The sequence below is a fragment of the Parus major genome, chromosome 2 (assembly GCF_001522545.3).
Source record: "Parus major isolate Abel chromosome 2, Parus_major1.1, whole genome shotgun sequence".
NCBI lineage: Eukaryota > Metazoa > Chordata > Aves > Passeriformes > Paridae > Parus > Parus major.
In genome coordinates, this window is record NC_031769.1 from 147,399,590 (window position 1) to 147,413,788 (window position 14,199).

Consider the following 14,199-nt stretch of genomic DNA (forward strand, 5'->3'; position numbering starts at 1 on the left):
GTAATTTACACATGATGCTGACGCCTTAAGTTTTCATATTTTTCAATTTCTGTACTGCATTAGTTTATAACCCTGAACTTCATATAAAGTGTTAGCAAGTTCTCTTCACAGTTCAGACAAAACAATCCTTTTCCAGCCCAGGAACCAAGGACACCATTGCAGCTTCAGGCCCAAAAAGTACAAACAACAGCAAACTGAGGAGAGCAAACTGGGAGGATGGGACTTCATCACCTGAAGCTGTAATTGGACAATTAACCCCAATATGGAAATGGACCAAAATTCATAAAAGTGTGAAAACTCATGACCCAGTGTCCATCTTGGGTGGAGCCACAGCCAGGCTCCTGTACTGCCCAAGGTGTGTCCTTTGAAGGCCTTTTAATAAATACCCACTTTATTCCTTTAACACTGTCCAGCCTCTGTTCTAGGTAACCTCTCCAGGCATCAGTGCAGAGCCAGATCATTTGTAGGCATAGAGCAGAATCTCAGCAAAGCTCTATTGATGTAGCTCCTTTGTTAAAACCAAGAATAGCCTCTTATTCCAAATAATCAGATCGTGTTTTTTCACACATTTACTAATTAGTGACATTAGCATTAATTGGCAAAGTGATTGCAGAAATAGGGTGTTGTATTCAGGAGCAACTTTAATGAGCTTCTAGAGGATCAAAGACTCTTGGAAGTTCAGAAATTGTCCATTTCTGAAGTTCAAACTCAACTGAAGCTCCTGGCATTTGGAACATTGCACTACAGGAGAAAGGAATGTGTGTTCAATAACAGCCCAGCAAGGGAAATACGAGTAAGCAGCAAATATCTCAAAATGTGTCTTTTTTTCTTTTTTAATTCAGTTTTCAGTTCAAACACCGGGTGTAAAGCCAAATAATTGTGTTAAGTTTGAAGTGAAATGTTGATTACAGAAATCCACAATGAAGAAACAGACCTGAGATGCAGCCAAAAAACACTCATTAAACAAGGAGTGATGGCTTGGTACGGTAAGTAGGTAAACTTTACAAAGCTTTCCCAGTGGTAAATTTCAAAATCCTTTTCGTTTAGAGGTTGCAGAAGTATGGTCTTCACTCCCAAATGGCCAGGTACCTGCTTCATCAAAGAGGCACAGAACAGCTGCTGAATGAACACAAGTATTACTTGATTGCTTAAAATGAAAAGTAAAATTAAGAGCTGGGAGTCTTTATAAACATGAAATGTAGCTCTGTCTCATTCACTCACTCTCTGCCTGAGGAAGGAAATCTGATTGAGCACAAGAGGGTTTGATTTACCCCTCCAATCTGCAGTGCCACTGACAAAAACTCCAGAAAAAACCTTGGAGGGCTGGCAGAAAACTTCAAGTGCCTTGATTGTATTTTGTTCCTAAGCTGTTGGTACTGACACCATGAAATTGTTATGAAATTTGCCATGAGTGCAAATGTGCCCACACACACAGACACACATTTGTGTGAGTTTCTTCCAAAAAAACCTCTGGAGGCCTGGGGGAGAACTATTTCTCTTCCAAAGAGTAACTGCTTTCATGGCTTGCATAGTCAAAAGGTCGAAATAAACCAGTACTTTATGAGTCCTAGAATAAATTGCTTCAATTTATTTCCTCCCTGAGCATTTGACCAAAGAATGGTGCTTAAGTGAGAGCTAATGAATTCACCAGGGAACGAAAACAAAGTAAATACATTTTGTGAAGGATCAATTAGGGGCTGCAGTCTCTGTCTCTGTGCCCATTTTCCTCACTTTCCCACTCGTTTGTGGATTTCATCTCTCTGCAGAGTAAATAAGGTTGGATCACTGCTCCTGAAACTGGTACATGCTTGGCTAATGAGCGGAGCAGGAGAATTATGCACTGTAGTGTCTGTCACTCCTGCAAATTTTTTTCCCAGATCTATTGGCATGGATCTGAGCAAGCACATGCATTAATCTGTGCTCACTTCACTGAATTATTCCTGTAATTAACTGTGATGTGCCTGTCAAAATAGAGGTGGGAAAGCCATTGAATTTAAGTAAATTAGGCTTGAGTGGTTCGCTTTACCAGAGGTAAAGTTCCTTTCACCAAACTTCAGCTTTTAAGCATCAATTGAAATCTAAACTGTTCAGACTCCCTCAATAGCACTGGGAAAGTGATGGGAGAGCCTCCAGAGAGAGTTGGTGCTGAGTTAATATTTGGACTCAATGATCTCAGAGGTCTTTTCCAACCTGAATGATTCTGTGATTCCACAAAATGGCTTCTTAAACGATCTAAAATCTTCTCTCCCTCCTTGCTCCTTCCAGTTTGTGTTTGTCCCTTGATATCAATGCCTTCTTTGCCATGGGAAAAAGTGCCCAAGTGATTCCTAAATATTTTTGATGACCTCTTTCTGTCAACACTTCTCTAGAGAGAGCAGGAAGGAAGCATTGGGAATTCAGCACAAGAACAGCACGATTACAATTCTGCTTTTTCTTCAGGGTGCTTAATATCCCTATTATCTTGTATGCATACATATTTAAATGCTACATGCTTCTTTTTAGCAATAGACTGCTGGTGGTTTGAAGTGCCCATAAAACTGCTGGAAAGTGACAGTGCCAATTAATCTGTTGACAGATTTGTTGTTTAAATATTAAGGGGACATTAAACAAATGTTGGCTGCTGTACCAAGATCCTTCAGAGTGCCTTCCTCCAAAGAGCTGAGGATTTCCACACACTGAAAATGTCCTGGACACTGCAGGATGGGAAAGGTTAGCATAAATTTTCTGTCCTTTTCCCCCACAGCTCCTAAACACATCATAAGTACCATTTGCCCCTGTGAAAAAATGACTTACAAAAGTCTTTTACAGAATGTAAACCCCTTACAGCAACAAACATTTGAGTTGTGAGTTTGTAGAGGGTATAGCAGGGAAGGGTTTAGCTCCTGACTGCTTCACCTGGGCAGTGGAATGAGAAGTGAAAGTGGGGTGCTGAATTTATCTGTCTGCTCAGTTGGTGATGTGGGAAACCTTGGAAAAGCCTCTGGAGAAGAAGGAAATTTTGGTGCAGGATAAAGGTGAGCTTGTGCTGTATCACCCATGAGTGCTGTGCCAAGGTGAATTTGGTTTCCTTGGGGCTCATAGGGGCAGAGACTTAGAAACAGGAGGTTGGTGGAAAGCAGGTCTGGCCCAGTCCTGTACATGAAAAAAACCCATGAGGTACAAAATAAGGACATTAATTTCTTTGCTTTTGATTTCCCTGGCCAAATACAGGGATCATAAAGAAGCCCTGGAGCACACAGAGATTGACAGACCACGTGAGCTTGGACATGAGACTGAGGCAGCAGCATCATGACAGTAAAGATGCCTCCTGATGTGCAATTTCAGACTGCTGCTTTTCCCATTTTCTTTTTCCATCAAGCTCATTTGTGGTTCTGAGCAGTTTCTTGTTGTCATTTCATCCTTTTACCTCTTTTATTCCAATGAGTTTCATATCTCCAAACCCATCCATCACATTTCAATTCAGTCTTGCATTGCTGCTGGAAGCCTCCCAATTTAATTTATATTATTTTAACACATTACATAATAGTATGAACATAATTTGTTGACTGTTTCAAACTGCACTTTTTTTTTTTAATTTAATGAAGGCTGTGATAAAGACTTTGAAAATTTTGAAGTATCCTTACGGTAACCTTATTGCCCAGCAACCAGAATAATAAATATTTACTGATTTTGCTGGTTCAGGCCTAAATATTGGTCATTCATTTGGGTTGAATATTGCAGTTTTTTCATTACAGCTTTAACAAAATAAAGAAGAAAAAAAATATTTTTTTTTTAATACTAACTGAAAATAATGACTCAGGAAAACCAGGTTGATAGCAAGTGGTCTGCTCTGAATTTCAAATTTTTCCGATTTTAAAATGCTTTTTCACAGGGCTGTGAGCTCTGTGAGCTCTGTTCCTGTCTGGAATACTGTTTACAGAAATCAGCATGGACAAAAGTTCAGTATTGCTCCACAGTTCATTTCTTGCAGCTGCTCCTCTTTCCTGAGTTACAGTTGAGCTGTAACAAACATTACCCATTTTATTTCAGTAAAAGGCATGGTACAGCCATGGCTGGAGGAGGAGAGGTGGCTAAAGCTTGAAATGAAGTCTCAGATCTCTCAAATCACAGCCAGATGAGAGCATTCAGGTCTTCTGGGTCCCTGTTGCTTCCACTCCACAGACATTCCTCTACATCTGAAAATTCCATTTGTTTTGCTTCCTTTCAAAATAAATCTTGAGATTTGTTTTTTTACTTGAGATTAAATGAAAAGGGAGTAGATAGCCAGTGAGAAAAGGCTCACTAAAACAAGAAAATGTATAGGTGTCTCTGGAATAAAAGCTAATTTACCCCCCCAAAAAATCCATAATAAGATATTGATTACGGTTTTTATTATGAGTTTGCTGTTCAGTCAGGGACAGCTCCAGTAAACAATACCAAAGATCTAAAATTTTCAAGCTTTGGTTTCACAGAAAAGGGTGATAATTACAGTCTGGAGCAGTTTAAACAGATTAATAACTTCTCTTAGAGAAATATAAACCATGGGGATGACATGTTCTTTTCTAGGCATATGAGATTCAGATATTAAAAAAAAAAAAATAGATGACATAAAAATTCATGCAATTTCCTTTCTTTTAAAAATTTTATTTATGTCCTTAGACATATTTTTTATTTTATTAGTTTTGTTTGGTTTTTGCTGTGCTCTGATATTCTGTTGCACAGAGAAGTGCTGACAAACCCACTGCTGGGTCTGTTGTTGTCAAGCTGTGGATTCTCTGGTTATCCCTCATGCCTCTGATCTCTTTGTGTCATGTCCTCTCAGTTTGTAGGGGAGAATGCAAACCTAAACAAATGCAAGGTAAAATCAAACACCATATTTTCTCTGTTAATATAAATATGGTCAACATGGTCCCATTTTTCCATGTGCCTGGTTGACTGTAAATTAATATTTCAGGCTCCACATAGAGCTCTCTCATGCCCTTTCAGATGCTTTTGAGGATGTCTCGTGGCCTCCAGGTGTTTCTCCAGAAGGTTTTGCAACACCAGGAGGTTTTCTGCCCCAGCTGTCAGTGCTGGGCAGGTGTCTCCCGCACCAAAGTGCCTCAAATGGCACAAAGGGTTGGAGTGCAAAGGGGAGAGTGAAGACACAGGCAGTGCTCACAGGAAATATCATACTTAGCCCATTCAGGATGCTTCCACCTCATCAACACAGTGCACAGGTAATTTTCAGGCTGCTACTGCCCTGGGTTTGCCAGGTAAGCCTGTGCTGCCTGCCTGGTGAATGCAGCACATTAACAAGGGAGGAACCAAGCAGCAAATGCAGGATAATGATTCCTAAATGTGGGTGCTTTGTTTAAACGGTGCTGTGGACTCTGCACTGCTGGGTGTTGGCACACAACTGTCTGTTGCTGCCTGCACATCAGTGCATGACATTTCTATTCACCTGAGTCATGAATATGCAAATGAGAAGTCTATTACTGAGCTGGTTTGGTGACCCTGGAAAGAAGGAGAAGCAACAATGGCTGCATAGACAAAAAAATCCCTGTGGTTCTCACCACTGACATGGAGAAGGACTCAAATCCTTACCCAGTCATTCCATCAGGGTGGAGACAGCTCTTCACAGAAACATGGAATGGCTTGGGTTGCAGGGGACCTCAAGGATAATCGAGTTCCAACCCCCTGCCTTGGGCAGGGACACCTTCCACTATCCCAGGTTTCTCCAAGCCCCATCCAACCTGGCCTTGAACACTTCCAGGGATGGGGCAGCCACAGCTTCCCCAGACAATCTCTTCCAGGGCCTTCCCATGCTCACAGTGATTATTTTTTTTTTTTTTTCTAATAAGCAATCTAAACCTATTTTCTTCCAGTTTAAAGCCATTTCCCCTTCTCCTGTCACTACATGCTCCTGCAAATAGTCTTTGTTTTATTCTGAAAAGCAGCTCTGGAGCTCAGTCTAAACCTGCTCTTGGATTTGAGAGTTTTGCTGTTCATGTTCACTAAGCTGAAAAGGTTCCCCTAATCTTTGGGCCATGGCTGGTAAGTGCAGAACCTGAAAAATGTGTTAACAAGCATGGAAGTTCTTGTTATAACCTCAATAAACTGCTTTTTGAACATTTAACAAAGTTGGTTTTCAAATCTCTTATATCTTTCCTTATTCCACCAGTACAGAATTCTCACTGTTTCAAGGGAGAACTTGGCCAGCAAACTTTGTAGCTTCTGTGGAAAAAGAGTGTTATATCACATTTTCATAGCTTCATCCAAAAAGAATTCGTTAATAGGCAGGGGTTTCCTGCCAGAAAAGCAAAAGAAAGATCAGAGTCCTTATTACTTCGGTGCTTCTAATTTTTTTAAAATTAATTTTCCAAGGCATTTCTCTTGAGCAAGACCTTTCATCAGGCATATCTTGCTTCCCTCTTCTTCTGCAGAGACACTAAAACCAGTCATGAGTGTTACAGTGAAATAAAGTTTTGAAATATTTTTTTTTCCTCAGAATGGAATTCTGCTATAGTTTCTTTCCATATATATTTTTGATGTTTTGTAGTGCCAAGAGCAGTTAACAAATATGAGGCAAGGATAATGGATTATCCTTATTAAACAGGGATTTGTGGTCTGGACTTTGACTTTTGCCAGGTTAATGGACCTTGACATGATTTTCACAATCACTCCTGATGGTGGTCCCCCATGGCTGGAAACCATCACCACTGCAAGAAAACAGGCTCTTTAAACCAGAAAGTTTTGGATTAATGAGAATTTGAACCTATAATAAATCAAACCACTGAAACAGGTGAATCCTTCTCTACAGCAAACACCTGAAAAAGCAGAGTGTGGTACTTGTAGCTAATCACCAAACAATGGCAAATACAGATGGTGATTTCCCTCCAGGAAAACAAAACAGACAGTGCAAACTGACTTTTAGAGCCAAAGCTACAGATAAATGTCAAGCAGGAAGCAGATGGGATAAGAACAGAACTTAGTTAATGTTAGGAGCTGAAAGCATGAAGAAAAAACATGATTTTCAGACTCACTTTATCGTGCAGCAACAGAAACATCTTAACCAGATACATCTGCAATGTTTTGGGAGATCTGCCTTTATAGAATTTGCAAATTGGGTTCCTTGTACTGGGCTGGTGAAATGAGGGTTTGCTGACTGTGCCTGGCCCAGGGAGATCTGCAGGGCTGATCATTATTATGTCCATATTAAAATATAAGACTGGGCTTTCAGAATTTTTAGAGGGATTCAACTTAACTCATAATGCCAGGACTTGAGCATGGGTAGGTGTCATGACCTGGATAAAATTTAATAATCTGATTTCCAGTCTGTATGGACAGTAAAATCTATATTAAAAGGCAGTGTCTGATGAATTTTTCCAGGCTTTTCCTGGTTTGGAGACTGTTTTTCCAGACCCATCAACTGTCCTAGAAATGGAATAAATGTAGCAGGCCAGACATTGGATGAAGGTCTGGGCTTTCATCCTTGTCACCACCTTTACCTTTCAGAGAGACAGAGCTACATCATTTTGGAGGGTCTGATATAGTCTGAACATGGGAGAAAACATCTAAATCTTCATTTTGACTGACACCAAACCACTCCACAGGTGTCAAAACCCCCCATCTCGTTCTTCTCATCTCTGAACTGGCCAGACATGTTTGTCCACAGAGAGGGCAAACACCTCATCAATGTTTTTAAACACCCAGTGTGGAGGCACGAAGAGGATGTAGTCAGACTCTTCTCAGTGGTGTCCAGTGACCATGATGAGAATAAATTGACATGAAGAGTAATACAGGAAATTCCTATAAATATAAGGAAAAGTGTTATTTGTAGGAAGGATGCTTGTTACCCTGATCAAAGCCAGCTGGTCTGTACCACTGTTAGCTAAAGCACAGTGACATTTATTAAACTTTTTCTGCTTTCATCCTCCTGCAGTCTGGAGATTCTCAGCTTCATCACCAGAAGTGTTGGAACCCACCCTTAATAACAACCTCATTTAATGCTTGATATGGTGCTCAAGGATTAAATTCAAGAATAAACACGGGATTGTTTATTTACAAATGTGCTTTGATAGCAAAAGTTGAGTTTACTGAGCACTGAACAGCAACAAGAACAGCATAAAGATGGTGTTCACCCTAATATCGTACATTAGCTCATCAGGATGAATGTTATTTTGACAAATACTGGACAAATTTATGGGCATTATACTGTTGTGATTGGAAATGATTATCTGGATTTTTTGGCTGAGTGAAACCTCTGCATATGATCAAAGAAGCTTGGCAATAAATATACCATCCCTGAATAAATCAGCTGCTGTGCTGTTGAGAGTGATCCTGGATGGGTAGGAGATGAAGTAGGTGGTTCTTCCAGTTTTGGGAACATGGAGTTCTGTGCCTGCATTTGTTTTCTCAGATTTAGCAGTCCTAGATATAATGCTATAACATGCTGGGAGTGTTCCCAAAAACATGTAGCTGTGTTGCTTAGGGAAATGGTTTAATGTTGGACTTGACAGTGCTGGGTAAATGGTTGGACTCAATCTTAGGGGTCTTTTCCAACCTTTTCTGCAATTCTGTGCCATCTGCTTAGGTTAATTTGGTTTTATTTGCCCATCTTTGGAGGAAGCAAAAACTGTCTGTTCAGCAATATCCAAATGTCTCATGACACTTTTCCTCCCTCCCTTTTGCTAGCTGAATGGAAGAGACAGCAGTGAAAAGGCTGAAAGATCCTGACCAGTCTGTTCTCTGCACCAATGACAACTTCACACGGCCAGAAGAAACAACTGAAGTTACCTAATTTGATTTCCCATAGCAGGGAAACCAAGAGTTTTCCTGGAGTTCATGATAATTTGAACAATACTTTGAAATTTAAGGAATCCCTTTCTCCCTGCTCAATAATGGAGAATCTACTGTGACTTTAATAAGTTTTGGTGCTTCACTACCCTTGGAATTAAAAGCCTTAACTTCATTTCCCTCTACACTTGCCAGCATTATCCTCTGCTTTACCTGATAGACACTTTTCTAACATATAGGAAACCAAATGATTTTTTGATTGCATGGTACAAGCATTTTTAAGTTTGTACTCAGTGTTCTGCTAAACTGCAAGCACCTGTTATACAATTTATTTTCCCTTCATATAAATTTATAATCTCATTATGGCCCTTTATCTTTCTTTTGGCTGAAATAAAGAGATCAAGCTCTATCTGTTTTTCATGCAAAGGTTCATTTTGTGCCATTATATCATATTTTGAACTTTGTATGATTTGGAATACTCCTTCTTGCACTAGGGGCTATTGGGACAAAACAAAAGAGAAATAATCTTAACACACCACCCCAATCTATTCTGATTTGTACAATCGAAGTCCTTATTAGCCTTTACAGCCTCAGCATGGAGAAATATATTGCAGAGAATTGCAAGTTAGACTAAACATTGCTTATTCCACAGGAAATTAATGACTTCAGTGACACCACATGTAGCATAAGAAACAGTAAGCATGAGAAACTGTAAAACAGTAGCTCAGCATTTATGAACTGTGGGGAAGGTCTTCAAACAGTTCTAGTGGAAGTCGATGCAGTGGGTCAAAATTATGCTGGCTGAAGAAATATTATATTTTTTATGTTAATATAGGGAATAATAGTATAAATAGGCTTCTAATTGGTTTGTACCCCGGCAGATGTGATGAAGGGCAGTGCAGTGGCATTTTAAAAAAGCCCTGAAATACTCAATCTTGCCCAGCCTTGAGTGGTTAAAGCTGCAGAATACCCTTCTCATGAAAACTTCTCCCAGCAATATGAGGAGGAGTTTTTATCCCTCTTACATGTTTTTGGTGCTGAATTGCAGGGTTTTGTTATTCTTTTGACAAATCGCTCCTTGATTTGTTAAAATAATTCTCCCTTTTCCCTGCACACTGGCAATGAGAAGAGTCTTTCAGCCTCTTCAGTGTCTCTAGACGGGTGATCCTGTGCTTTTTTCCTGTGCTATCCACAATTTCTTCATGGTGTTATACCATGGTGTCAAATTGATGTCTATATTTTCACTGTCAGCTAAAACAAAATACTGTTCTGGACTATGTTGTCTTGATTGTAACAACTTGGGGGGCAATGTGAAATATTGGCAGAGAAGCTGTTGCTTCCCCATCCCTGGAAGTCTTCAGGGTTGGACAAGGCCAGGTTGGACAGGACTTGGGGCAACCTGGTCTAGTGGAAGGTGTCCCTGCCCATGGCAGGAGGTTGGAACTAGGTGGTCCTTAAGGTCTTTTTAATTCTGTGATTCTGTGCTTCTGTATTTGCTTTCCCAGAGGGATTTGAAGTGAGACTGGTCAATATATTTTCAGCTCATTAAGTTTTTCTAATAGCAACTGGTAAATACCAGAAACATGAAGTCATGGCAGGATCTGCAACCCAAAAAGCAGCGCAAACAAGAGGCTCTAACACTCTTTACATGGTGGGATTGCATTTTGCACAGGAGTATTGGCACAGCAGCAGCAAAAATCACTGCACAGCCAGGCAGAGCATGTAATAACCCCACAGTTCTCCAGGCTCATTTCTGCACATTAAACTCGCCACTCTCTGTCACAAACACATGAATAATGCATTGCTTCAACAACAAAGTTGGCAAGCTGAGGCTCATCAGGATCGGATTTCTATCTTCTTCACAGAGATCAGAAGCATCAAAGGAAGCTTTGTGGGAGGTACTGATAGAAGTAGTGGGCAGAAATGATTTGCTCTTCCCAAATTGCTTCCAGGATCTGGTGTGAAAAATCCAGGCACATGATAAGCCCCAGGGAATTGAGAGATCCAAATGAACATGGTTCCCTGGATGGGAACCCTTCTGGGAAAGATCTTTACCTCTTTGCTTCTTAATCAAGGCTAAACTCTGTAAAATTTGTATGATCTGAATTAAGGTCTTTCCCTTTCTGTATCTTCCAGACTATGAGAGAAAATAGAGCTGGAAGGGACTAAGAAAATGCACAGGATCAAATGTTCTGTATTATTCTGTGATGGATGTTTGGACTGCTTTTGAGAACATGAAATGTTTTTGGACATGTAGAGTGAATGATCCATTTCTGTGCTGTCTATCCCAGACTTCCATTATGCTCCAGGTGGTTTTTTTGGAGTGGGGGCTAATTTTTGTTTGTTGAATTTTTTTCTTTAATTATTTTCCCCCCCACTAAATATAGTCTTTTTTCAAGCCTAAATTCCCTTATTTCAGTCCAAATCCTTCTTTCTCACCCCAGCCAGAATGCAGAGTGATACATTCTGCCTCTTTCATTTCTCCTTCTTTGACAAAAAGTCAAACAGTTCCTGTTTTTGTCCCCTGCATGTCAAGTTTCCTAAACTGGTCACTATTTATAAAGCAGAAATGTAATATCTCTCCTGCTTCCTTTATTTCCCCCTCCTCCAGTACACTGATGCTCTTAAACAGTAGTAAGAAGTAGTAAGAAATTTTGGTAGACTTTCCACCCCATTTTATTGGCCCAGTCTTGCAGCTGAAATATGGAGCTGAATCCCACCCTTGGACAGCAAAAGTATATTCCATATGTGAATTTTAAAGACTTTAGCTGTAAAATGTCAAAGTTTCTTTGAAAACAGATGATTTTGACAATATTTTGTTCTCAAAGTATGAAATATTGATCATCCTAGAAATAATTCAGCAGCTTGGTTTCTGATTTTAGAAAAGCTTGAGCATTGCTATTCTTGATTTTAATTTTCTTTAAAATCAAGTCCTGTGTGACTCTTCTTGTAACTTGAGGGCATTAACAGAGTTTTATTACATGGAACTGTTTCCTGAGCAGCCTGAGACCTACCTGGGGCTTGGGTTCCTGACCTAAATGTGGCCTCCTGACTGCATTACATGAACTGGAATCAATCATCCAGATAAACTGCTCACAGCTTTCTGATAAATAAATAAACATTGCTGAGTTCTCCAATTACCAGTAAGGAAGCTGGGGACAGCTGGCCACTGAGAGATCAGATTGTTAAAGATAGCCAGACTAACTCCTAATTACCAGCACAGTTTAGAGTGCCAAGTGCTTGTTTAGATTAGGCAATGGATGTTCATTTCTTTTTACATTTTTAATTTAAGAAACATAACCAAACCCTAATTTTAAAAGACAGCTTTTCTCTCTTTATGTATATATGTTGGATTTCAGTAGTGAAATGAGCTTGAAATATTCCAATGCATCAAAACAAAATGAAATGCCTTGATTGAGCTGAAACAATTAAGGAATGTTTCAGGCAATTAAATTTTGTGAGAAATGTCAAAAATTTGCTTTGTTTCATTTCAGTAAAACAAATCTCTTCTGAAGATGTCATAATTTCCACAAAATTGAATTCTCAAGTTTCTATGAGCTTCACATTTATTGTTATCGTGTTTTGGACTCCTGTGAAAATGACTTGCCATGTTTATTCCAATACAGTTACAGTGAAATAAACTCTTTTCTTTCAAGTTGTGATTAAGTTGGCTTGTGCTTGAACTTGTCTGATGACTATTTCCCTTTCCCCCCTTTCTTTTTAATTATATTTATTGTTGTTTTTTAAATTAATCTTTGAGCTTGGAGCATCTGCTCTCCTTGGGTGTGCACAGACAATTTGTGGGTCCCCAGTGATGCCAAATGGAGACTCCAGGAAATATGGAATTTACACAGCCATGAGTGCAGAAATGTGACGTGACTCAGGCAGTGAGGAAAGGATGTGAAAGCCTTGAAATGTGGATGCTCATCCTGAATTCACCATTGCTCACATTTGGGACAAGCCACTGTCCCTTTTAATCACTTTTGGCTTGTGGTTTCCCAGCATCTCTCTGCTCTTTAATTGTAAATCCAAACTGAAGAGAATCTTTCTCTTGCACAAAATACACAGCTCCCAGCACTATCTTTCTTTTTTCAGTCTGAATCTCATACAGAAAATAAATTTACTTGTGTCTTTAGATTCTGATGAATATCAATAATATGCTACATTACAGAAATCTCACAACTGTATTTTATTACTGAACTAGTATTTATTAAACAAAAACAAAGTCTGAATCTTCTGATTATTGTTAATCTTTGTTCCTCCTGTGAGTAAAAAGTCCTTTACACAAGGAAAAGAAATTTTTACCACTAAGTGTTAATCACTTATGTTGTAAGAAAACAATCGCCTCTGGATTTTCAATAAACTGCCTCAAGGTTAGAAGCAAAATTAAGTTCAGGGTATGCTGGAAAAGAAATTCCCCATGTCCCTTAATGTCAAAGAGAACAAGGCAGAAATGTCTCCTGCAGAAAACGTAATAAAGTTAATGCTTGGATAAATATTTGTAGCAGTTTCTAAAGTAGCAGTGAGATTTTAAGGAACTGCCAGTAAATGCTGTTGCACAAGTATTTTGAAGGTGCAAAGAGTAAGATGTTTTGTGGGGAATTTGTTCCAAAAATAGGTAATTGAGATAAATATCTTTGAACTGAAACTGCTACTAAAATCTTGTTCTGCAGAAATGTATTTAAGCATATGCTTTACTCTGAGCACACAAACACAGGCACTGAAGTCACCAAAAACTACCTCAAGGCCAAGCCAAACTGAACTGAATTGCATTTCTTCTCTGTTTTATAACATGGTTATTAAGCAGTTAACACTGGTATTGCTGTAGCCTCTCTTTTGCCAGGATGGACTAATAAACATGACATTTTTAATGTATAATTTGCATAATGCTTCTGTTAATTTGTTATTTTCATTACAGCAACAGAATGAAAACGACATATTACGCCCATAAAAAATATACAGCAGTGCTAATCCCTGTAGTCATTACACTGTTAACTGAATTGCATCTTTTGGCTGGTAATTATTGTTATTTATAAAGCCTCTTGATAAGGGCTGAGTGCAAGGCAATGGGAAAGTCTCCTGATTTATCAAGGAAAGAATAAAATACTAAAATGAAGGAGAAAGCCAAGAGAGAGGGGAATTGGGACCCAAACCACAAACTGATGAATGTGCTTTGGTGCAGGGCTAGAAATGAACCTGTCTAGAAGTGAGATTTTTTGGTTAATAACTGTTTGCTCCCTGGATCCACCTCTACTAAATTTAACCCCTCTCTGTCTCAGGTGTCTCATACCCATCTGGAAAAGCTTAAACCTTTGTCCCATGACACACCAGTGCACTGTGAGCATTTACAGGGGGAAAGGGTCCATTTTTATGTACAGAGAAGTGTGGAGGAAGCTGGCATAAAGCTTATGGTGTTGTCCTACAAGTATGTAGGATGCTCAG